General features: G+C 44.5%; 1 protein-coding gene and 1 pseudogene across 5 annotated transcripts in view; both read right to left on the reverse strand.

Annotated features, from left to right (window-relative positions):
- Positions 1-24,293, reverse strand: part of ENDOV (endonuclease V) — a 124,964-nt gene that overhangs the window by 41,945 nt on the left and 58,726 nt on the right. The window lies entirely within an intron of this gene.
- Positions 23,504-23,663, reverse strand: LOC130297184 (U2 spliceosomal RNA; annotated as a pseudogene).

Below are 24,293 nucleotides of genomic sequence, written 5' to 3' on the forward strand. Positions count from 1 at the left end.
CTACAGGCGAACTACAATGCTCAGAAGAGAAGGAGTCATATTTGGCTTTTTGAGAGCAAATTTTGCTCGGGGGGCATGTCGCATTTAGGAAGCCCCTATGGTGACAGGACAGCAAAAAAAAAACACATGGCACACCATTTTGGAAACTAGACCCCTTGAGGAACGTAACAAGGGGTACAGTGAGCATGTACTGTCAGATCTTTGGAACAGTGGGCTATACAAAATTTTTAATTTGCACAGCCCACTGTTCCAAAGATCTGTCAGACACCAGTGGGGTGTAAATTCTCACTGTACCCCTTGTTACATTCCGTGAGGGGTGTAGTTTCCAAAATGGGGTTACATGTGGGGTTTTGTTTTGTTTTTTTGCGTTTGTCAAAATCGCTGTAACAATCAGCCACCCCTGTGCAAATCACCTCAAATGTACATGGTGCACTCTCCCTTCTGGGCCTTGTGCGCCCCCAGATCATTTTGCACCCACATATGGGGTATCTCCGTACTCGGGAGAAATTGCATTACAAATTTTGGGGGGCTTTTTTCCCCTTTTACCTCTTGTGAAAATTAAAAGTATAGGGCAACACAAGCATGTTAGTGTAAAAAAATTATTTTTTTACACTAACATGCTGGTGTAGACCCCAACTTCACCTTTTCATAAGGGGTTAAAGGAGAAAAAGCCCCCAAAATTTGTTAGGCAATTTTTCCCGAGTATGGCGATACCCCATATGTGACCCTAAACTGTTGCCTTAAAATACGACAGGGCTCCAAAGTGAGAGCGCCAAGCGCATTTGAGGCCTAAATTAGGGATTTGCATAGGGGTGGACATAGGGGTATTCTACGCCAGTGATTCCCAAACAGGGTGCCTCCAGCTGTTGTAAAACTCCCAGCATGCTTGGACAATCAATGGCTGTCCGGCAATACTGGGAGTTATTGTTTTGCAACAGCTGGAGGCTCAGTTTTGGAAATAGTGGCGTATCAGATGTTTTTCATTTTTATTGGGGAGGGGGGCTGTGTAAGGGTATGTGTATATGTAGTGTTTTTTACTTTTTATTTTATTTGTGTTAGTGTAGTGTAGTGTTTTTAGGGTACAGTCACATGGGCGGGGGATTACAGCGAGTTTCCCACTGCGAGTTTGAGCTGCCGCGCAAAATTTGCTGCATTGCAAACTTGCAGCCTGATACTCACTGTAAGCCCCTGACCATGTGAATGTACCCTGTACATTCATTCACAGGGGGGGGGAACCTCCAGAACCACAACTCCCAGCATGCCCAGACAGCCGAAGGGCATATTGGGAATAGTAGTTACGCAACAGCTGGAGGAGAACAGTATGGGGACCACTGTGTAGTGGTGTCCAAGCTGTAGCCCTCCAGATGTTGCAAAACTACAACTCCAAGCATTCTCAGGCATGCTGGAAGTAGTAGTTCGGCAACATCTTTAGAGCCAGATGTTGCCGAACTACAACTCCCACCATGCCTGAGCAGTCTGAGCATGCTTGGAGTTGTAGTTTTGCAACATCTGGAGGACTACAGTTTGCAGACCACTAATACAGTGGTTGCCAATCTGTGCCCTTCCAGATGTTGCAAAACTACAACTCCCAGTATGCCAAGACTGTCCAGGCATGCTGGGAGTTGTAGTTCTGCAACATCTGAAGGGCCAGATGTTACAGAACTACAACTCCCAGCATGCCTGGACAGTAAGGGCATGCTGAGGAGGTGTAGTTTTTCAACATCTGGAAGGGCACAGTGGTCTCCAAACTGTGGACCTCCAGATGTTGCAAAACTGCAAGGGGACCAGATGGAGCAGTCCAGATCGCTTTACGGCGGTCTGGACTGCTGCAAAGGTCCCGTGATGCCGCCGAAGATTCACTCACCTCTCATCGCTGTCGGGATCCGGATCTTCAGGGACGAGGTAAGTACCGGGGCCGGGCCCAGCACTCCCCCGTCCCCCGCCGCGTCTTCCGGTCTTCCTCCCCTTATCTCCGGACTTCCAGGGGCCGGGCAGGGCGGGAGGAAGTAATCGCCACCCCGTGATTGGTCGGTTAGCTAACCGAGGAATTGCAGGGCATAGGAGGAGGTGGCAGGCTTGGCACCTCACTCCTATACTTTAGCATGGTCCTGGCTGTCTGTGACAACCGGGATCATGCAAAATTATCGGGCGGTCGGGTCCCAGAGACCCGATCAGCCCTGTATCACCGAAGATCGCTGTTGTGATTTCACATGGCCCCCCTCGGCGTTTGTCCTGGATGCCTGCTGAACGATTTCAGCAGGCACCGGGTTCCGATCTCCGCCCGGCGAGCGGCAGAGACCGGAATGACTCAGGACGTATGCATACGTCCTGGGTCCTTAAGTACCAGGGTCCCAAGAGGTATGCATACGTCTTGGGTCCTGAACAGGTTAAGACATAGGATGTAAAAGTACGTCCTGGTGCCCTTGTACTTAATGCACCAGGACGTACAGTTACGCACCGGAGTGATGCTCGTGTTATGCGCAGCAGGTCCCGGCTGCTATCAGCATCCAGGGACCCGCCGGTAATGGCGGACATCAGTGACCGTGCTGATGTCCACCATTAACCCCTCAGATGTTGTGATCAATATAGATCACGGCCTCTGCGGCAGTGCGGTCGGTTAAATGTATGATCGGATCGCCCACGGCACTGCCATGGGGATCCGAACATCCATAGTGGCAGAAGAAGGTCCCCTCACCTGCTTCTGTCTGTCTCCACGGGTCTTTTGCTCTGGTCTGAGATCGAGCAGACCAGAGCAAAAGATAGTCAATAACACTCATCAGTGCTATGTCCTATGCATAGCACTGAACAGTATTAGCAATCAAATGATTGCTATAAATAGTCCCCTATGGGACTTTAAAAAAAATAAAATAAAAAATTGTACAAAATTTGAAAAATCCCCTGCCCCAATAAAAATGAAAATTGTCCCTTTTTCCAATTTTACCCCCAGGAAGTGTAAAAAAATTAATTAATAAACATATTTGATATTGATGCATGCATAAATGTCCGAACTATCAAAATAAGGTAATTGTGTTGAAATATAAAAAGCAAAAATAAACAATTGTTTAAAAAAAAAAAAAAAAAGTAATTGATCACGTATGGTGAGCGGCGGAAATGTAAAAAAAAAAAGAAAAGTCCAAAATTGATGCTCTTTTTGTCACATAATATTTAAAAAATATTAATTACTAAAGTTTCATACATGCAAATGTGGTATCAATAAAAAAGTACAGATCACGGCGCAAAAAATGAGCCCTCATATCGCTGTTTATACGGAAAAATGAAAACGCTATAGGTCATCAGAATAGAGGGATTTTAAACGCAATCATTTGGTTAAGTTTGAGATTTTTTTAAAGCGGTACAATAATAAAAAAGTATGTAACCATGCGTATCATTTTAATTGTATTGACCCACAGAATAAAGAAAATGTCATTTTTACCGTAAATTGTACGGCGTGAAGAGGAAACCTTCCAAAATTAGCAAAATTGCGGTTTTCTTTTCGTTTTCCCCACACAAACAGTATTTTCTTAATTTTGCCATACATTTAATGGTGAAGTCATTACAAAGGACAACTGGTCGCGCAAAAAACAAGCCCTCATACTCGTCTGTGGATGGAAATATAAAAGAGTTATGATTGTTAGAAGGTGAGGAGGAAAAAACAAAAATGCAAAAATAAAATTGGCCTGGTCCTTAACCCCTTAAGGACTCAGCGTTTTTCCATTTTTGCATTTTCATTTTTTCCCCATCACCTTCTAAAAATCATAACGCTTTCAATTTTGCACCTAAAAATCCATATGATGGCTTATTTTTTACGCCACCAATTCTACTTTGCAGTGACATTACTCATTTTACATAAAAAAAATCCACGGCGAAATGGAAAAAAAATTAATTGTGCGACAAAATTGAAGAAAAAATTTCATTTTGTAACTTTTGGGGGCTTCCGTTTCTATGCAGTGCATTTTTCTGTAAAAATAACACCTTATCTTTATTCTGTAGGTTCATACGGTTAAAATGATACCCTACTTATATAGGTTTGATTTTGTCGCGCTTATGAAAAAAATCATAACTACCGTATTTATCGGGGTATCCCACGCACCGGCCTATAACACGCACCCTCATTTTACCAAGCATATTTGGGTAAAAAAAGTCTTTTACCCAAATATCCTTGGTAAAATGAGGGTGCGTGTGTGTGCATGCGTATACCCCGATACACTGTTTCTGACCCCGCAGAAGCCCCCAGGAAAGGCAAGGTGAGAGAGGCCGTCGCTGCCCGCTTCTCTCCCCCTGCCTTTCCTGGGGTCTAGAGCCCTGCTGCCGCCGCTTCTTTCCCGCTGGCTATCTGCGCCGCTGCCCATTCTCTCCCCCTGATGGCGCTGATACCCAGGGGGAGAGAAGCGGCGCCGGCAATGGGGCAGCGGCGCCGATAGCCAGGGGGAGAGAAGGGGCAGCGGCACCCATTGCCGACGCCGCTGCCCCGTTGCCTCCCCCATCCCCGGTTGTATAATTACCTGTTGTCAGGGTCGGGTACGCGCTGCTTCAGGCCTCCAGTATGCGTCCCCTGCGTCGTTGCTATGCACTTCACGGCGCGGCGCAATGACGAGTGACGTCATTGCGTCTCGCAGCGCATAGAGATGACGCAGGGGACGCACACCGGAGGCCTGAAACAGCGTGGACCCAACCCCGGCAACAGGTAATTGTAAAACCGGGGATGGGGGAGGCAACGGGGAAGCGGTGCCGGCAATGGGTGCCGCTCCCCCTTCTCTCCCCCTGTCTGTAGGTGCCGTTTCTCTCCCCCTGGCTATCGGCGCCAGCAATGGGGCATCGGCACCGATAGCCAGGGGGAGAGAACGGGCAGCGGCACCGATAGCCAGGGGGAGAGAAGGGCCGGCAGCAGGGCTCTAGACCCCAGGACAGGCAGGGGCAGAGAAGCCGGCAGCCACGGCAGGTCTCTGCACCTGCAAAGCCGCTGCAGTTCATTGATTTAAAGCGCCCGCTTTAAATAATTGAACTGCAGCGGCTTATCGGTGTATAACACGCAGATAGACTTTAGGCTAAAAATTTTAGCCTAAAAAGTGCGTGTTAAACGCCGATAAATACGGTACATGCAGGAAAATTTATACATTTAAAATTGACATCTTCTGACCCCTGTAACTTTTTTATTTTTCCACGTACGGGCGGGTATGAGGGCTAATTTTTTGCGCCGTGTTCTGAAGTTTTTATCGGTACAATTTTTTGTTGATCGGACTTTTTGATCGCTTTTATAAATTTTTTTATTATATAAAAAGTGACCAAAAATACGCTATTTTGGTCTTCGGAATTTTTTTCACATACGCCATTGACCGTGCGATTTAATTAAGGATATATTTTTATAGTTCGGACATTTACGCACGCGGCGATACCACATATGTTAATTTTTATTTACACAGTTTTTTTTTATGGGAAAAGGGGGGTGATTCAAACTTTTATTAGGGAAGGGGTTAAATGACCTTTGTTAACTTGTTTTTTTCCCTTTTTTTTTGCAGTGCTATAGCTCCAATAGGGACCTATAACACTGCACACACTGATCTCCTATGCTGATCCCTGCAAAGCCATAGCTTTGCACGGATCAGCGAGATAGGGGCTCGAGTGCTCAAGCCTGTAGCTCAGGCTTGGAGCAATCAAACCCCGATCGGACGCCGCAGAGTCAGGTAAGGAGACCTCCGCCTGCATCCCAGCTGATCGGAACATCGCGATTTTATCGCAATGTCCCAATCAGCCCGACTGAGCTGCCGGGAAGCGTTTACTTTCGTTTTCAGACGTAATCGCCGCGTCTGAAGGGTTAACAGTGCGCGGCACAACGATCGGTGCCGCACACTGTTAGCCCAAGGTCCCGGCTATTGTTAGTAGCCGGGACTGACCCCGGGATCGGGCTCAGGGTGTACAGCTACGCCCTGAGCCCTTAAGAGGTTAAAGAGCCACTCCGCTGCTCAGCATTTGGAACAAACTGGTCCGAACGCTGGACCCGGCCGGGAGCTTGTGATGTAAAAGCCCCGCCCCCTTAATGCAAGTCTATGGGAGGGGCGTGACATCATGAGGGGGGCTATGATGTCACGAGTTCCAAATGCTGACTCCAGTGTTCAGAACAGTATGTTCCAAATTCTGAGCAGTGGAGTACCCCTTTAAGGTCAAAATGGGCTGTGCTCTTAACCTGTTAAGGACAGAGCGTACTGGTATGCCCTGACGTCCTGGTAGTTAACCCCTTGGGGATGAAGCCCATTTTCCTCTTAAGGACCAGGCCATTTTTTGCAAACCTGACCACTGTCATTTTAAGCATTAATAACTCTGCGATGCTTTAACTTATGAATTTGATTCTGAGATAGTTTTTTCTTGACATATTCTTCTTTATGTTAGTGGTAAATTTTCGTCGATACTTGCATCATTTTTTGTTAAAAAATGCCAAAATTTCATGAAATATTTTAAAATGTAGCATTTTTCTAACTTTGAAGCTCTCTGCTTGTAAAGAAAATAGACATTCCAAATAAATTTTATATTGAGTCACATATACAATATGTCTACTTTATGTTGGCATCATAAAGTTAACCTTTTTTTTTACTTTTGGAAGACATCAGAGGGCTTCAAAGTCCGGCAGTAATTTTCAAATTTTTCACGAAATTTTCAAAATCAGAATTTTTCAGGGACCAGTTTTCAAGTGGATTTGAAGGGCCTTCGTAGAAATACCCCATAAATGACCCCGTTATAGAAACTGCACCTCAAAGTATTCAAAATAAGATTCAGAAAGTTTGTTAACCCTTTAGGTGTTTCATAGGAATAGCATCAAAGTGAAGGAGAAAATTCAAAATCTTCATTTTCTTACACTCGCATGTTCTTGTAGACCCAGTTTTTGAATTTTTACAAGGGGTAATAGGAGAACAAGCCCCCCAAAATTTGTAACTCAATTTCTCTCGAGTAAGGAAATACCTCATATGTTGATGTAAAGTGCTCTGTGGGTGCACTAGAGGGCTCAGAAGGGAAGGAGTGACAATGGGATTTTGGAAAGTGAATTTAGCTGAAATGGTTTTTGGGGGGCATGTCGCATTTAGGAAGCCCCTATGGTGCCATACCAGCAAAAAAAAAAAAAAAAACACATGGCATACAATTTTGGAAACTACACCCCTCAAGGAACGTAACAAGGGGTACAGTGAGCCTTAACACCCCACAGTTTACATTTTTACAAGGGGTAATAGGAGAAAATGCCCCCCAAAATTTGTAACCCCATTTCTTCTGAGTAAGGAAATACCCCATGTGTGGACGTCAAGTGCTCTGCTTGCGTACTACAATGCTCAGAAGAGAAGGAGCGCCATTGAGCTTTTGGAAAGAGAATTTGTTTGGAATGAAAGTTGTGGGCCTTGTGCGTTTATAAAGCCCCCGGTGGTTCCAGAACAGTGGACCCCCCCACGTGACCCCATTTTGGAAACTACACCCCTCACAGAATTTTATAAGGGGTGCAGTGAGCATTTACACCCCACTGGCATTTGACAGATCTTTGGAACAGTGGGCTGTGCAAATGAAAAATTAAAATTTTCATTTTCACGGACCACTGTTCCAAAAATCTGTCAGACTCATGTGGGGCATAAATGCTCACTGTACCCCTTATTAAATTCCATGAGGGGTGTAGTTTACAAAATGGGGTCACATGTGGGGGGGTCCACTGTTCTGGCACCAACGGGGGCTTTGTAAAAACACGTTGCCTTCAATTCCGGACAAATTTTCTCTCCAAAAGCCCAATGGCGCTCCTTCTCTTCTGAGCATTGTAGTGCACCCGCAGAGCACTTTACATCCACATATGGGGTATGTTCTTACTCATAAGAAATGGGGTTACAGATTTTGGGGGGCTTTTTTTGGGGGGGGGGCAAGCCTCCAGCTGTTGAAAAACTACAACTCCCAGCATGTACTGATCGCTGGAGGGCATGCTGGGAGGAATAGTTATGCAACAACTGAAGGTACGCAACTAGAACTCCCAACATGGTGAGACAGCCGTTTGCTGTTCGTGCATGCTGGGAGTTGTAGTTTTGCAAGATCTAGAGGGACACAGTTTAGAGACCACTGCATAGTGATCTCCAAACTGTAGCCCTCCAGCTGTTGCAAAACTACAAATCCCAGCATGCCCAAACAGCAAACAGCAACAGCTCAACGACTTCCGTAGGATCGCTGCACCAGGGAGCCGCACCTTATTGCCGCCCATCGCCGCCCAGTGGGTGGGCAGAGCGGGAAACCAAACTTTAACCCCCTCCACCCCGATCTGCTATTGGTCAGTCGCTTCTGACCGACCAATAGCAGGGATAAAGGGTGTCTTGGACATCCCCCTTATTTTCCCGTATGATTTGGAATTTGCCGCAGATCGCCGGTCTGAATCGCCAACAGGTGGAGGTCTCAGGACCCCCCCATGGGTTTGCACAGGGTGCCTGCCAGCAGGCATCCCGGTCCAGTCCCCGCCCGGTGAGCGTCGGGGACCGGAATTCCCACGGGCGTAAGTTAAGTACCAAGTGCGTACCTGTACACCCTTCATCCCAAACAGGTTAAGGAGAAAGGGCGTACCTGTACGCCCATGGGAATTTTGGTCCCTGCCGCGCCCCAGGCAGGGACCGGATCGGGATGCCTGCTGAAATCGTTCATCAGGCATCTCGTGACAACGCCCAGGGGGGTCCTAAGACTTCACACTGGCAATCTGTGGCGATTCCAGTCATACGTGTCACGTGTCACCCGAAGACCCGGAATTAGAAGAAAAGCTGTATAGTGCAGGGTGATCTTCATTGTAAAGGGTTTGGGGCAGGCATATTTTTTAGTTTTGGCTATGCTCTGGGGCATCATTCTGGGAACATAAGCTATTTTACCATTTTACGGCCCACCGTACCCCGCTTTAGTAACTTAGTGTACCCCATGTAATGCTCCTTGAGGGGGGGTTCTGCTGTTCTGGCTCCATAGGTAGCTATGTAAATACTGTGCTCCTGCTCTTGCAAGAACAGTTTATGTCCTAATATGAGGTATTTCCTTACTCCAAAGAAATGTATTTACAAATTTAAGGTGACATTTTCTCTTACCACTTGTGAAAATGAAAAATTTGGGATAACCCCAGCATTTTAGAGTAAAAAATTAAGTTTTTTCTTTTCACATCCCACTTTAATGAACATTTATCAAACACCTGTGGGGTGTTAAGGTTCACCCTACCCTTTGTTATGTTCCTTGAGGGGTGTAGTTTCCAAAATAGTATGCCATGTGTTTTTTTTTTTTTGCTGTTCTGGCACCATAGGGGCTTCCTAAATGTCCCCCCCCCCCAAAAAAAAAAAAAACAGATTTCAGCTAAATTTGCTTTCCAAAAGCCAAATGTGACTCCTTCTCTTCTGAGCATTGTAGTTCGCCCGCAGAGCACTTGTCGTCCACACATGGGGTATTTCCATACTCAGGAGAGATGGGGTTATAAATTTTGGGGGGCATTTTTCTCCTATTACGCCTTGTAAAAATGTTAAATTTGGGGGAAAAACAGCATTTTAGTGATAAAAAAATGCATTTACACAGCCAAATTTTCGAAAAGTCGTGAAACACCTGTGAACTCACTGTACCCCTTGTTACGTTCCTTGAGGGGTGTAGTTTCCAAAATAGTATGCCATGTGTTTTTTTTGCTGTTCTGGCACCATAGGGGCTTCCTAAATGCAACATGCCCCCAAAAACCATTTCAGCTAAATTTGCTTTCCAAGAGCCAAATGTGACTCCTTTTCTTCTGAGCATTGTAGTTTTCCCGCAGTGAACTTGATGTACACACACGGGGTATTTCCATACTCAGAAGAGATGGGGTTATAAATTTTACCCTATTACCCCTTGTAAAAATGTAAAATTTAGGGGAAAACCAGCATTTTAGTGTAAAAAAAATTATTTTACACATCCAACTTTAACGAAAATTCATGAAACACCTGTGGGATATTAAGGCTCACTGTACCCTTTGTTACGTTCCTTGAGGGGTGTAGTTTCCAAAATAGTATGCCATAAGGGGTTTTTCTTGCTGTTCTGGCATCATAGGGGCTTCCTAAATGTGACATGCCCCCCAAAAACCATTTCAGAAAAACTCACTCCTCAAAATCCCATTGTCGCTCCTTCCCTTCTGAGCCCTCTAGTGCACCCACAGAGCACTTGACATATACATATGAGGTATTTCCTTACTCAAGAGAAATTGGGTTACACATTTTGGGGGGCTTTTTCTCCTTTTACCCCTTGTAAAATTTCAAAAACTGGGTCTACAAGAACATGCAAGTGTAAAAAATTAAGATTTTGAGTTTTCTCCTTCACTTTGCTGCAATTGCTGTGAAACAACTAAAGGGTTAACACACTTTCTGAATGTCATTTTGAATACTTTGGGGTCATTTATGGGATATTTCTAATATGAAGGCCCTTCAAATCCACTTCAAAACTGAACTGGTCCCTGAAAAATTCAGATTTTGAATTTTTTTTTGAAAAATTGGTAAATTGCTGCTGAACTTTGAAGCCCTCTGATGTCTTCCAAAAGTAAAAACATGTCAACTTTATGATGTAAACATAAAGTAGACATATTGTATATGTGAATCAAAATATACTTTATTTGGTATGTCTATTTTCTTAGAGGCAGAGAGCTTCAAAGTAAAAAAAACAAATGCAAAATGTTCAAATTTTTCATCAAATTTGGGGATATCTCACCAAGAAAGGATGCAAGTAACACCGAAAATTTACTACTATGTTAAAGTAGAATATGTTACGAAAAAACAATCTCGGAATCAGAATGAAAAGTAAAAGCATCTCAGAGTTATTAATGCTTAACCCCTTAACGACGCAGGACGTATATTTACGTCCTGCGCCAGCTCCCGCGATATGAAGCGGCACATCGCGTCGGTCCCGGCGCTCATCAACGGCCGGGACCCGCGGCTAATACCACACATCGCCGATCGCGGCAATGTGCAGTATTAACCCTTTAGAAGCGGCGGTCAAAGCTGACCGCCGCTTCTAAAGTGAAAGTGAAACTATCCCGGATAGTCAGTCGGGCTGTTTGGGACCGCCGCAGTGAAATCGCGGCATCCCGAACAGCTTACAGGACACCGGGAGGGCCCTTACCTGCCTCCTCGGTGTCCGATCGACGAATGACTGCTCCGTGCCTGAAATCCAGGCAGGAGCAGTCAAGCGCCGATAACACTGATCACAGGCGTGTTAATACACGCCAGTGATCAGCATGAGAGATCAGTGTGTGCAGTGTTATAGGTCCCTATTGGACCTATAACACTGCAAAAAAAAAAAGTTAAAAAAAGTGTTAATAAAGGTCATTTCACCCCTTCCCTAATAAAAGTTTGAATTACCCCCCTTTTCCCATAAAAAAAATAAACATATGTGGTATCGCCGCGTGCATCTTAATATATCATTAATTAAACCACACGGTCAATGGCGTACGCGCAAAAAAATTACAAAGTCCAAAAAAGCGTATTTTTGGTCACTTTTTATACCATTAAAAAATAAATAAAAAGTGATCAAAAAGTCCGATCAAAACAAAAATCATACCGATAAAAACTTCAGATCGCAGCGCAAAAAATGAGTCCTCATACCGGCCTGTACACGGAAAAATAAAAAAGTTATAGGGGTCAGAAGATGAAATTTTTAACCCCTTAAGGACTCAGCCCATTTTGGCCTTAAGGACTCAGACAATTTAATTTTTACATTTTCATTTTTTCCTCCTCGCCTTCTAAAAATCATAACTCTTTTATATTTTCATCCACAGACTAGTATGAGGGCTTGTTTTTTGCGCGACCAGTTGTCCTTTGTAATGACATCACTCATTATATCATAAAATGTATGGCGCAACAAAAAAACACTATTTTTGTGGGGAAATTAAAACGAAAAACGCAATTTTGCTAATTTTGGAAGGTTTTGTTTTCACGTCGTACAATTTATGGTAAAAATGACATGTGTTTTTTATTCTGAGGGTCAATACGATTAAAATGATACCCATTATTATATATTTTTATATTATTGTTGCGCTTAAAAAAAATCACAAACTTTTTAACCAAATTAGTACGTTTATAATCCCTTTATTTTGATGACCTCTAACTTTTTTATTTTTCCGTATAAGTGGCAGTATGGGGGCTCATTTTTTGCGCCATGATCTGTACTTTTTTTTGATACCACATTTGCATATAAAAAACTTTTAATACATTTTTTATAATTTTTTTTTTATAAAATGTATTAAAAAAGTAGCAATTTTGGACTTTTTTTTTTTTTCGTTCACGCCGTTCACCGTACGGGATCATTAACATTTTATTTTAATAGTTCGGACATTTACGCACGCGGCGATACCAAATATGTCTATAAAAAATGTTTTTTACGCTTTTTGGGGGTAAAATAGGAAAAAACGGACGTTTTACTTTTTTATTGGGGGAGGGGATTTTTCACTTTTTTTTAACTTTTACTTTTACATATTTTTACTTTTTTTTTTACACTTGAATAGTCCCCATAGGGGACTATTCATAGCAATACCATGATTGCTAATACTGATCTGTTCTATGTATAGGACATAGAACAGATCAGTATTATCGGTCATCTCCTGCTCTGGTCTGCTCGATCACAGACCAGAGCAGGAGACGCCGGGAGCCGGATGGAGGAAGGAGAGGGGACCTCCGTCCGGCGTTCTGAATGATCGGATCCCCGCAGCAGCGCTGCGGGCGATCCGATCGTTCATTTAAATCGCGAACTGCCGCAGATGCCGGGATCTGTATTGATCCCGGCACCTGAGGGGTTAATGGCGGACGCCCGCGAGATCGTGGGCGTCGGCCATTGCCGGCGGGTCCCTGGCTGCGATCAGCAGCCGGGATCAGCCGCGCATGACACGGGCATCGCTCCGATGCCCGCGGTTATGCACAGGACGTAAATGTACGTCCTGGTGCGTTAAGTACCACCTCACCAGGACGTACATTTACGTCCTGCGTCCTTAAGGGGTTAAACGTATAAATTTTCCTGCATGTAGTTATGATTTTTTCCAGAAGTACGACAAAATCAAACCAGAATAATGATAAGGTGTCATTTTTACCGAAATATGCACTGCGTAGAAACGGAAGCCCCCAAAAGTTACAAAATGGCGTTTTTTCTCCGATTTTGTCGCACACTGATTTTTTTTTACGTTTCGCTGTGAATTTTGGGGTAAAATGACTAATGTCACTGCAAAGTAGAATTGGTGACGCAAAAAATAAGCCATAATATGGATTTTTAGGTGGAAAATTGAAAGGGTTATGATTTTTAAAAGGTAAGGAGGAAAAAACGAAAGTGCAAAAACTGAAAAACCCTGAGTCCTTAAGGGGTTAAAGTGACAGTGGACAGATGTGCAAAAACGTTCTGGTCCTTAAGGTGAAAATGGGCTTTGTCCTTAATAAAATAAAATACTTCACTGGAAAACATTTTATTTTAATCAACTGGTGCGAGAAAGTTAAACAGATTTGTAAATTACTTCTATTAACCTCTTAAGGACTCAGGGTTTTTCCATTTTTGCATTTTAATTTTTTCCTCATCACCTTCTAAAAATCATAACGTTTTCAATTTTGCACCTAAAATTCCATATTATGGCTTATTTTTGCGCCACCAATTATACTTTGCAGTGACATTAGTCATTTTACTAAAATATCCACAGTGAAATGGAAAAAATAATTCATTGTGTGAAAAAGTTTAAGAAGAAAATGCTATTTTTTTTAACTTTTGGGGGCTTCCGTTTCTACGCAGTGCATTTTTCGGTAAATATGACACCTTCTCTTTAATGGTTAAAATGGACCTACAGAATAGGTTTAAATTTGTTTAACTTCTAAAAAAAAATGGAGATTTTCCTAGTCTTGATGACGGAAAATATGGATTTTATTAAAGACCGGAGGCGAATATTATGCTATTCTTTTTTTTAATATAGCTCACAGCAGCAAGGGTTAAAACACAGAAAAAGTAAAGAAAAACTTTTAGTGTAGCCAATCATATGGTAGTCCTGTAATAGCCAATCCGTATAGGTCATAAAATCCCAACATTCCAACTGTCAATCCTCTTTCTTGTTGGGAAGAGGAATACAATACAAGAATTTAGGTGCACTATTGTGGGGGATGTGAACAATGACATTGGCTAACCCTCAACACTGATGTTAAAATTGAGACATTAGCCACTATATCCTTTATAAAAGACATACCAGAAACCGCACAACAAAGCCAAGGTTTCTCAAGTGGCACGGGACCTAACACTAAACCTACCTGTGCGTGATAAGCAAAACCAGGGGCCAGTGGGCAATTAAGGCAGTATTAGGTCCGACTCACAGCCTGTTCCCAGGTTACCTCCAGTGTGGCTGAGCACACATACAATGGGAGGAGGGAGGCAGACTATAAGCCCCACCTAAGTTGACTGATGTGGTTGCCGGCCTCGCAGGTGGACCTTAATGCTGCCTAGAATAGTAAAAAAAGGCGCATTAAATGTGGAGTTTTTGCATCTCCAAATATACAATTTATACAAAAAAAGAGCAACTGGCAGGCAGGAGGTGCTCAACCCCAAATGCGGTTGTGCATATATATTGGGGGAGCAGATCCTGCCCTTGTGGTCTGTTGCTAAGGGTGATCCCCAGCATAAAAATGCATACAATGGGGGATGCCTGCAACAGACTACAAGTGCCACAATGGCATCCTACACCAGATATCTTAGTAGACATAGCACCCCTAATGGAATGAGCACCATAAATAGAGGTATGGATACCTGCCAGATACATAGTCTGTTTGATCCATCTGGCAATAGTGGAAGAAGAGACAGGAAGATGAGGTCTAGAGTTAGAAATCAATAATTGAGAAGAGGAAGGATGACATAAAGCATTTGTTTTCATAACATTGTAAATATTAAATAAAACTCCATGAGGAGAAAAAGATCTATGAGAGATATCTAAGGCTTAAACGTCAGAGACTCTCTTACAAGAGATTAGACATGAAAGCATAGAAAGCTTAAAGGAAAGAAACTTCAAAGATAGAGCGTCATTAGGACCCAGAGAGTCAAGAAAATATAAAACTAAATTAACATCCAAGTAGAAGTATATTTGGGGAGAGGAGGTCTTCGAAAACGAATACCTTTTAAAAGTCTACAAACCAAAGGATGTCTACCTACTGGCAAAGAGTCAATCGGTAAATGATTTGAAGAGATAGCAGAACGATAAAAATTAATGGTACGGTAAGCTTTACCCATGTCAAAAGAGGAAGAAAGGAAGTTCAAGATATCATTTAAAGAAGAGTGAACGAGATCCAGATCCCGTTGTGTGCACCAATGAGACCAAGTTTAACAGTAAGATCTGTAAGCAGATTTGGTGCCTGGTGCCCGTGCATCTGAAAGATCTAGATGTTTGTGAAAGTCCTTGATCGCGCGAGAATCCCCAGATACAAGCCAAGCTACTATAGATAGGGTTTCTGAAAAAATAAGAGGATGGGGGTTCCCGGAAGGATCCAGAAGGACAGATTTGAGGAAAATCCACCGTCATTCCTAGAAGTTGAGGGAACCACGCTTGGGATGGCCACCAAGGAGTTATCAACACTACTTTCAATTTCTGTGAAAGAATGTGGAGAAGGACTCTGGGAATCAGAGAAAAGGGAGGAAAGGCATATAGGGTTTCTGAAGGCAAAAATTGAAGGAGAGCGTCTACGCCTAATGCTTCTGGATAGTGGCGCCAACTGAAGAACAGGGGGAGTTGACGATTTAGATGAGAAACGAAAAGGTCTAAATATAAGGGACCCCAATGAAAATTGAGATGAGAAAAAATGAAAGGATCCAGCAGGGCTGTGGAGTCGGAGTCGGACGAAATTATGGGTACCTGGAGTCGAAGTCGGCAAACAATGCACCGATTCCGACTCCTACTAAATTTAGATTGGAATACAAAAAAAAAAAGAAAGCAAGTTTAAATGTCCCAATTCACAAAAAGTTATAATTAATGACTTCTCTACTGTAAGAATAAAGATCAATGCATGCAGTGCCTCACGTAACTGAAAAACGAACACGTTAAGTGACCGTGAAGAAGCATGCTTTTCATGTGCTTTACTATATGGCACACAACGCACAATTAGGAGCGGCAGTACTTCTACTTTCCATAGTGTTGTGTTCTGCTGTTACAGGGAACCCATGGGTAACCTAGCCTCTCACTGATAAGGGATTAAGTAAATATGTTTTTTGCAGGACTAGAGACACTTGTATAAGTGAAGGGAATGGAGGATCAATAGTTCAAGACTGAAGCTGTCATTGGAAAAACTGCTGCCATTCAGCTAAAGCTATAAAAACTTGTAAACTCGATTGTTAGCTTAAAGGGGTACTCTGCCCCTAGACATCTTGTCCCCTATCCAAAGGATAGGGGATAAGATGTCAGATCGCCGGGGTGCCAGGATCGCCGCTGCGGCAACGCGCTATCGTTACTGCACAGAGCGAGTTCGCTCTGTGCGTAATGACGGGCGATACAGGGGCCAGAGAATCGTTACGTCACGGCTCCGCCCCTCGTGATGTCACGGCCTGCCCCCTCAATACAAGTCTATGGGAGGGGGTGTGGCGGTCGTCATGCCCCCTGCCATAGACTTGCATTAAGGGGGAGGGCCATGATGTCACGAGGGGCAGAGCCATGACGTCACGCTGCTCCGTCCCCTGTATCACCCGTCATTACGCACAGAGCGAACCCAATCTGTGTAGTAATGAAAGCGCGGTGCCACAGCAGCGATCCCGGGGGTCGCCAGCAGTGGGACCCCGGTGATCTGACATCTTATCCCCTATCCTTTGGATAGGGGATAAGATGTCTAGGGGCAGAGTACCCCTTTAACCCCTTAAGGACTGAGCGATTTCACGTTTTAACATTTTCGTTTTTTCCTCCTTGCCTTTAAAAAATCATAACCCTTTCAATTTTGCACCTAAAAATCCATATGATGGCTTAATTTTTGCGTCACCAATTCTACTTTGTAATGACATCAGTTATTTTACCCAAGAATCTAAGGCGAAATGGAAAAAAAAATCATTGTGAGACAAAATTGAAAAAAAAACGCCATTTTGTACATTTTGGGGGCTTCTGTTTCTACGCAGTCCATTTTTCGGTAAAAATGACACACTCTTTATTCTGTAGGTCCATACGTTTAAAATGATACCCTACTGATATCGGTTTGATTTTGTCGTACTTCTGAAAAAAATCATAACTACATGCAGGAAAATTTATACGTTTAAAATTGTCATCTTCTGACCCCTATAACTATTTTATTTTACCGCGTATGGGTCGGTATGAGGGCTCATTTTGCGCCGTGATCTGAAGTTATTAGCGGTACCCTTTTTGTATTGATCGGACTTATTGATCACTTTTTATTCACTTTTTCATGATATAAATAGTGACCAAAAATACACTATTTTGGACTTTGGAATTTTATTGCGCGCACGCCATTGACCGTCCGGTTTGAATAAAGATATATTTTTTAATAATTCGGACATTTCCGCACGCGGCGATACTACATATGTTTATTTTTATTTACACAGTTTTATTTTGTTACTAGGAAATGCCGGGTGATTTAAACTTTTAATTCAGAAGGGAATACCTGAAAGGGTTAACTTTTTTTTTTACACTTTTTTTTTGCGAGCTCATAGCTCCTATAGGGACCTATGAGCTTGCAATGGCTGATTGCATACACAGATTGTTGCCTTGCCGTTGCATGGCAACAAGCTGTGTAATCGGCGGTTGATTGCTCCAGCCTGTAACTCAGGCATGGAGCAATCAATCAGAGCCCAGACGCCACGGGAGGAAGGTAGGGACCTTCTTCTCTCTGGGTAGCTGATCGGGGCATCGCGATTTTATCGCGATGACCCCGATCAGCCCGACTGAGCAGCCGGGAAGCATTTACTTTCACTTTCGATGCGGCGCTCAGCTTTGAGCGCCGCATCGGAAGGGTTAATAGCCCGTGGCCGAATGATCGCGGCTGCGTGCTATTAGCCGCGGGTCCCGGCTGTGAATAGGCGCCGGGACCATCCCGCTATGACGCGGGGTCCCGCCAGGACCCCGCGTTGTAGACAGGGACCGGACTTAGGACGTACTCATATGTCCTAAGTCCTTAAGGGGTTAAACATGACTATGGGATTCTACTAGGGCAGTGGTGGGCAACCTTTTTTTTCAACTGAGCCAAATCTCGCCAAAACCACGATTGAAATTTATTTTGAGAGCCAAATTTTTAAAATCGAAAATACATAGGATGGTACACTGTTTTTAGTTTCAATGAGTTTTTATTATATGTGGGGGCACATGACAGGGGGGGGTCCTGTCATTTGCCCCCACATATAATGCCCCCCTGCCATGTGCCCCTCATATATAATGCCCCCCTGACATGTGCCCCTTATATATAATACCCCATGTCCTGTGCCCCTCACAATATAATGCCCCCCTGACATGTGCTCCTCACTTATAATGCCCCCTTTCATGTGCCCCCACATATAATGCCCCCTGACATGTGCCTCTCACATATACCGTATATGTTGGCGTATAAGACGACCCCCAACTTTCACAGTTAAAATATAGAGTTTGGGATATACTCGCAGTAGCAGTCCCCTCTTACCGTGATGTATGGTACCTTGTTGTCCCCCCCCCCCCGCCATTAGGTAGGCAGTATAGTTCCCCCGCATTAGGTAGGCAGCATGTTCCCCCACAATAGTAGGCAGCTCCCCCACATTAGGTCAGCAGTTCCCCCACAATAGTAGACAGCTCCCCCACATTAGGTCAGCAGTTCCCCCACATTAGGTCAGCAGCTCCCCCACAATAGTAGACAGCTCCCCCACATTAGGTCAGCAGCTCCCCCACATTAGGTCAGCAGCTCCCCCACAATAGTAGGCAGCTCCCCCACAATAGTTGGCAGCTTCCCCCCCCCCCCCACAATATTAGGAAGTTCCCCCACAATAGTAGGCAGCTCCCCCCACAATAGTTGGTAGTATAGTTCCCCCACAATGGTAGGCAGCTCCCCCCCACAATAGTTGGCAGTATAGTTCCCCCACAATAGTTGGCAGTATAGTTCCCCCACAATAGTTGGCAGTATAGTTCCCCCACAATAGTTGGCAGTATAGTTCCCCCACAATGGTAGGCAGCTCCCCCCCACAATAGTTGGCAGTATAGTTCCCCCCACAATGGTAGGCAGCTCCCCCCCCCCCCAATGGTTGGCAGTATAGTTTCCCCACAATGGTAGGCAGCTTCCCCCCCCCCACAGACATACAGCTTCAAGCAATATACAGTGTACGGCTGGAGGCTGTATGTCTGTATACTGCCCCCCACAGTGTTCCGGTCACTGCTCCTCCGGCCCGGGGTCACCATCTACTGCTATGGCTTATGGACCACAGCAGTAGGTGCCGGAACCGGAGCAGCGGTGACCGGAACACTGAAGATGACGTGCCGCCGGTCACTTACCAGGCTCCGGCTGGCGCGCGTCTTCGTCCGGTCCTCCTGGTACTCCTGCGCCTCTATGGTTGTACGCACGGGACGTCACTGCGTACAACCATAGAGAGGCGGAGGATCGCAGGAAGACCGGAGGAGGACGCGTGGCGGGCGGGGAATGGTTAGTGACCCGCGGACATCCTTATGTCCCGAAAAGATTTTTCGGGACACAGGGATGTCCGGCATCCCGGACACATCCCTGTGTAAGAAAAAAAAGATTATCTGCCCGGTGCGGCTGCAGGCGGGGGCCGGCCAGAGCAGGTAAAAACTAATACTGTAAACTAAAAACCAGGGGGCCTCCAGCTGTTGTGAAACTACAACTACCAGCATGCCCGGACAGCCTTTGCCAGTACGGGCATGCTGGGAGTTGTAGTTTCACAACAGCTGGAGGCACCATGGTTTTTAGTATACAGCAGTGGTCGGCACTATGCTGCCGCTGCTGCCCTGCATACAAGGGCCTGATACTAGTATCAGGCCCTTGTATGTTACCAGTGTGCATGGGCGGCCGCCGCGGCCCGACCGCACTGCAAGAGCCGCATTAAAGTGCGTGAAGAGCCGCATGTGGCTCGTGAGCCGCAGCTTGCCGACCACTGTACTAGGGAAATCATGTTTTATAATAAATGCCCCTTCCTGGATCCTCCCACTGCCCTATCTTCAGCAGCAGATCAGAACAAAAACTGTTCAATACAGTAGACTGTTGACTTCCCAGCCAGTAGTCCTGTGGTAATGACATGTATGTTGCCTTTCTTTACTTCAAGGAATGTATAAAATACATTCGCATATTAATACAGAGGAGTCGGAGTTGGGGAGTCGGAGTTGGAAGTACAAAAAACTCCGGAGTCAGAACATTTATCTACTGACTCCACAGCCCTGGGATCCAGACGTCAATCGCTGGCATCTACGAGATAACGAGAGTTCCAATCTGCAATACTGTTCGAAAGACCGGGAAGGTATTCTGCTTTGAGGACAATGTTCCTATTCAGGCAGAAGTGCCAGAAATCTTTGGTGATATCCGCTAAAGGTTTCGATTTCGTACCCCCTAAACGATTGACGTATTGAACAGCCAAAACTTTGTCCATCTGAAGAAAAATACAACAATCGGACTTGTTTTTCACAAAGGACTTGAGTGCAAAAAAGCCGGCTAGAAGTTCCAGACAATTGATATGCAGGAATGATTCGTCTGAGGACCATTTCCCTCCAGTGGAGAGATGGTTACAGCAAGCACCCCCAGCCCAGAAGGCTCGCATCTGATTCTATGGAAAAATCTGGAAAGGGATGAAAGGAATGTCTTTCCCATTCCAAGATTCTAAATGATAAAGCCACCAAAGTAATTCTTCTTTCGTCTCTGGAGTAAGGGATATCAAATCTGAGTACTCCAGACCATTTTGAAGGTATTGAATTTTGAGACGTTTTTAAGGCCCTGTAATGTAAAGGGGCTGGAAAAATAGCCTGTATGGAGGCAGATAGAAGGCCCACAATGCGAGCAATGTTCCTCAAAGAAATAAGATTCTTGTTCAAAACCGAACAAATTTCCCGTTGAATTGTTTTGTCATCTCGACGGAAGACTTAAGATATCTAAGTTGGTGTTCACTATGAATCCTAGAAATTCCACTTACCTTGAAGGGGTCAATACAGACTTTTAGAAATTTATAACAAACCCTAGGTCTGTAAGGAGAGAATGAGTCCATTGCATATGTAGTTGGATAAGATGAAGAGATTGAGCCATGATCAAAATATCGTCTAAGTATATGATCAGACAAACACCTCGACTTTGCAGAAGAGCAACTACTGGTTTCATCAGTTTGATGAAGAACCATGGGGCAAATGCTAGACCGAATGGAAGGCAAGTGAACTGCCATATCAGGTTTTTCCAAGATAATTGGAGATAAGGTTGAAAAGAAGGGTGAATAGGAACCGTGAGATAGGCGTCATTGAGATCTATCTTGATGAGCCAATCTCCATGGAGTAGAAGATCTCTTAAGAGATGAATTCCCTCCATTTTCAAATGGTGGTATTTGACAAAGGTGTTGAGAGTTCTGAGATTTATGACCGGTCTGTGACCACCATTTTTCTTTTTGACGAGGAAAAGATTGCTGAGGAATCCCTGTGAAGGGTAATCTACTGGAATGATAGCATTTTTTTTGAATGAAGTTCCTGAATTTCCAAATCTATAAAGGATTTGGTCTTGTTTCGAAAAATGGATAGGATGAGGGAGATGAGTTTGAAAGGGAAGAGATATAAACTCTATTTGATAACCTTTTACCGTATTTAAGATCCAAGAGTTGGCAGTGATCGTAGACCAAATCTGGAAAAAAGGGTTAGTCTGCCTCCTAGAGGAATATCGGAAAGAAAAAAAGGAGGTAAGCTCACCTGAAGAAGGTCTTGTCTTTTGGAATCCCCTGGAACCTCTATATCACCATGGTCTCCCACGATAGGGGAAGAAGGGAGCTGAAGAGTAGGATCCTGAGGTTGTCTTTCCTGGTTGTTGCGGCTGAGAAAGAGGCCCCTGCCTTTCCCAGCCTTAGAGAAAACCATTGAGTGTAAGACCTTTTTAAGAGAGGTCTCTGCCTTATCAAGGTTGGAGAATAAGCCTATATACTTATTCAGTTCCTTAATAAAGGAATCTCCAAATAATAATCCCTCCTTAGAGGTCCATGTTCTGTTGAGGCTAGGTGAGTAAATTGGGGATCCAACTTAAGCAAAATGGAACGTCTTCGTTCCGAAGACAAGACCGAATTTGTGTTGCCAAAAAAGCAGAGCGCCCTTTGAATCCAGCCATGGAGAATGTGAGGATCAATAGGTGCATTGGAGGTGAGGTTCATAATTTTGGTCAAAGGACCTAAAATATTTATAAGTTTGTCTTGGCAGGACTTCAGTGAGCGGTCTAAGCCTTTTTTGGGATTCTTCCCTGATTTTGCCAAAAATTTGACTAAAGTTAGGTCAATGTCAGGGGTCATAGTAGTAATGTCAGGAAGAGAAGGTCTGGGACATGAGTTTGTTCCTATCTTTTTTGTCAAGTGGCTTTTTAAAGTAAGACTGTACATATTAAGCTACGTTAGGGTGTGGTACCCATTCTCCTGAGTGTGGATGTGTAACATGCACTGGATCAAAATAGGTATTACAAGAACTGTCTAAATAGTATTCTCAGCAGTATCATGTATGGACAAGGCGTCATCATTATCAGATCCTGATACATCCTCATATTGGGAGTCATGTTCCTCTGCAGAGGAATCCGAGTCAGAATTGGAAGACTGACTAGAGATGACATAAGAGTCAGGTTTTTGTCTAAAGGAGGGTTTCAAATTCCGTTTATGAGATACTTCCTCACGGACTGAGGGTATTTTTTTTTTTAAAGCCGAGGAACGTGCTCTCGATTCACCCAAAGTGTAAACGTGTTACACAAAAAAAACGTGCACAAAGGATGCGGTCTATCGCAAGCCCTTCTCCGATAGGAAAGAGGCCCCCCAACAAACCTTACCCTTCGCCTCCGGACCAAAGGGTACCTGCGAGGTTCCAGGTTCGATGTCCCTTTTCGCCGAAGCTACTAGGGGACCACAAATGCTCCCGGCATCCCCCTTGGCGTTAGCCAAGGTATCTGCCCGCAGAGCCGATAACGGTAGGTACCCTGCCAAAGCAGGAGTACCCGGGGTGTTTGCAGGGAGGTGCGGAACCTAATGGCCACACACACCTCCCCTAGACCGCCAGGAGGGACACCCAGAAGGGCTACCGCATCCTGACAAATCCTGTGAACACACAACACGCAAAAAGTGACACAGTGAGACAAAAAAGAAATAAATAAGTGAATGTGTGCAGATATACTGCCCGGACATCCGGCCGGATCTATAAAAATTTCTCTGATCCTAGCCAGAAGGCCGGGAATCAAGAGGTGAGTGCCACAAGGTGAAGAGATTATGGTGCCCGTGCTTCAACTCAGTGAGTCTATCCTCCCAGTGAGTTTCGGCACCTCGGGGTCACCACTCCCCGAGGCACAAAAGTACCTCGGCTCTAGACCCTCTCAGCCTCATGGCGAGACCCGGAGGGAACAGGTCACATCGGGGCAGCCGTCGAGCTGATTCCTCAGAACCAGCCCCAGAAAGCCCTGGTACACCTGCATCCTCCATGCAGCACCCATCCCCACCAGCATGAAAACTGATAAGAACAGATACTACACTTGATCTTAGCCAAAAGGCCAAGAGGATGAGTCATCTGCCGACCAAAAAAGGTCAGAGGGTGTTGAAGGACCAGGGCGATTTGGAAATGTGTGGATATAGCACCCTGAATAGCTGAATCAACTGTTTTGTTGAGAGACTTAGAAGCAATGTTCTGTACATATTCCTCATTAATAAAAGTATATTCCCTAATGTCTGAAGGGGAATAACATTTCCCTCAGAACTCAAGGTAATGACTATTGTACAGAGGAAAAATAAAATATATATGAGGAGAAATAATAATAAAATGGTTTAATATGCAGCAAGTATAAGAATATTTGCAGCAAGAAATGAGATTATAAAAAACAGGTAACAATATATGTGTTACAATCTATAGCAGCGTCGAGGCAGCGATGTCCATGAAGCAAGATACTTGTGAGGAAAGAGAAGGGGCGGGAAAAACAGCTGATGCGAACCAGCTGCGCCGCCAGTCTCACGAAAAGTGAGAGGACGGGAAGAAAATAGCAATGCGCATGTGCGCAAATCAAATATGGGCGCTGGGCTGAAAAGAAGTGCGTCACAGAGGAGAAGAGGACACGGATCGCGAATGGAGTGTTCCTGTCAATGTTGGACGGGAGCCACAAGAAGAGCAGAGAGAAGGAGAGAATCGGTAAGTATATATA

Source organism: Hyla sarda, chromosome 12, assembly GCF_029499605.1.
Source record: "Hyla sarda isolate aHylSar1 chromosome 12, aHylSar1.hap1, whole genome shotgun sequence".
NCBI classification, from domain to species: domain Eukaryota; kingdom Metazoa; phylum Chordata; class Amphibia; order Anura; family Hylidae; genus Hyla; species Hyla sarda.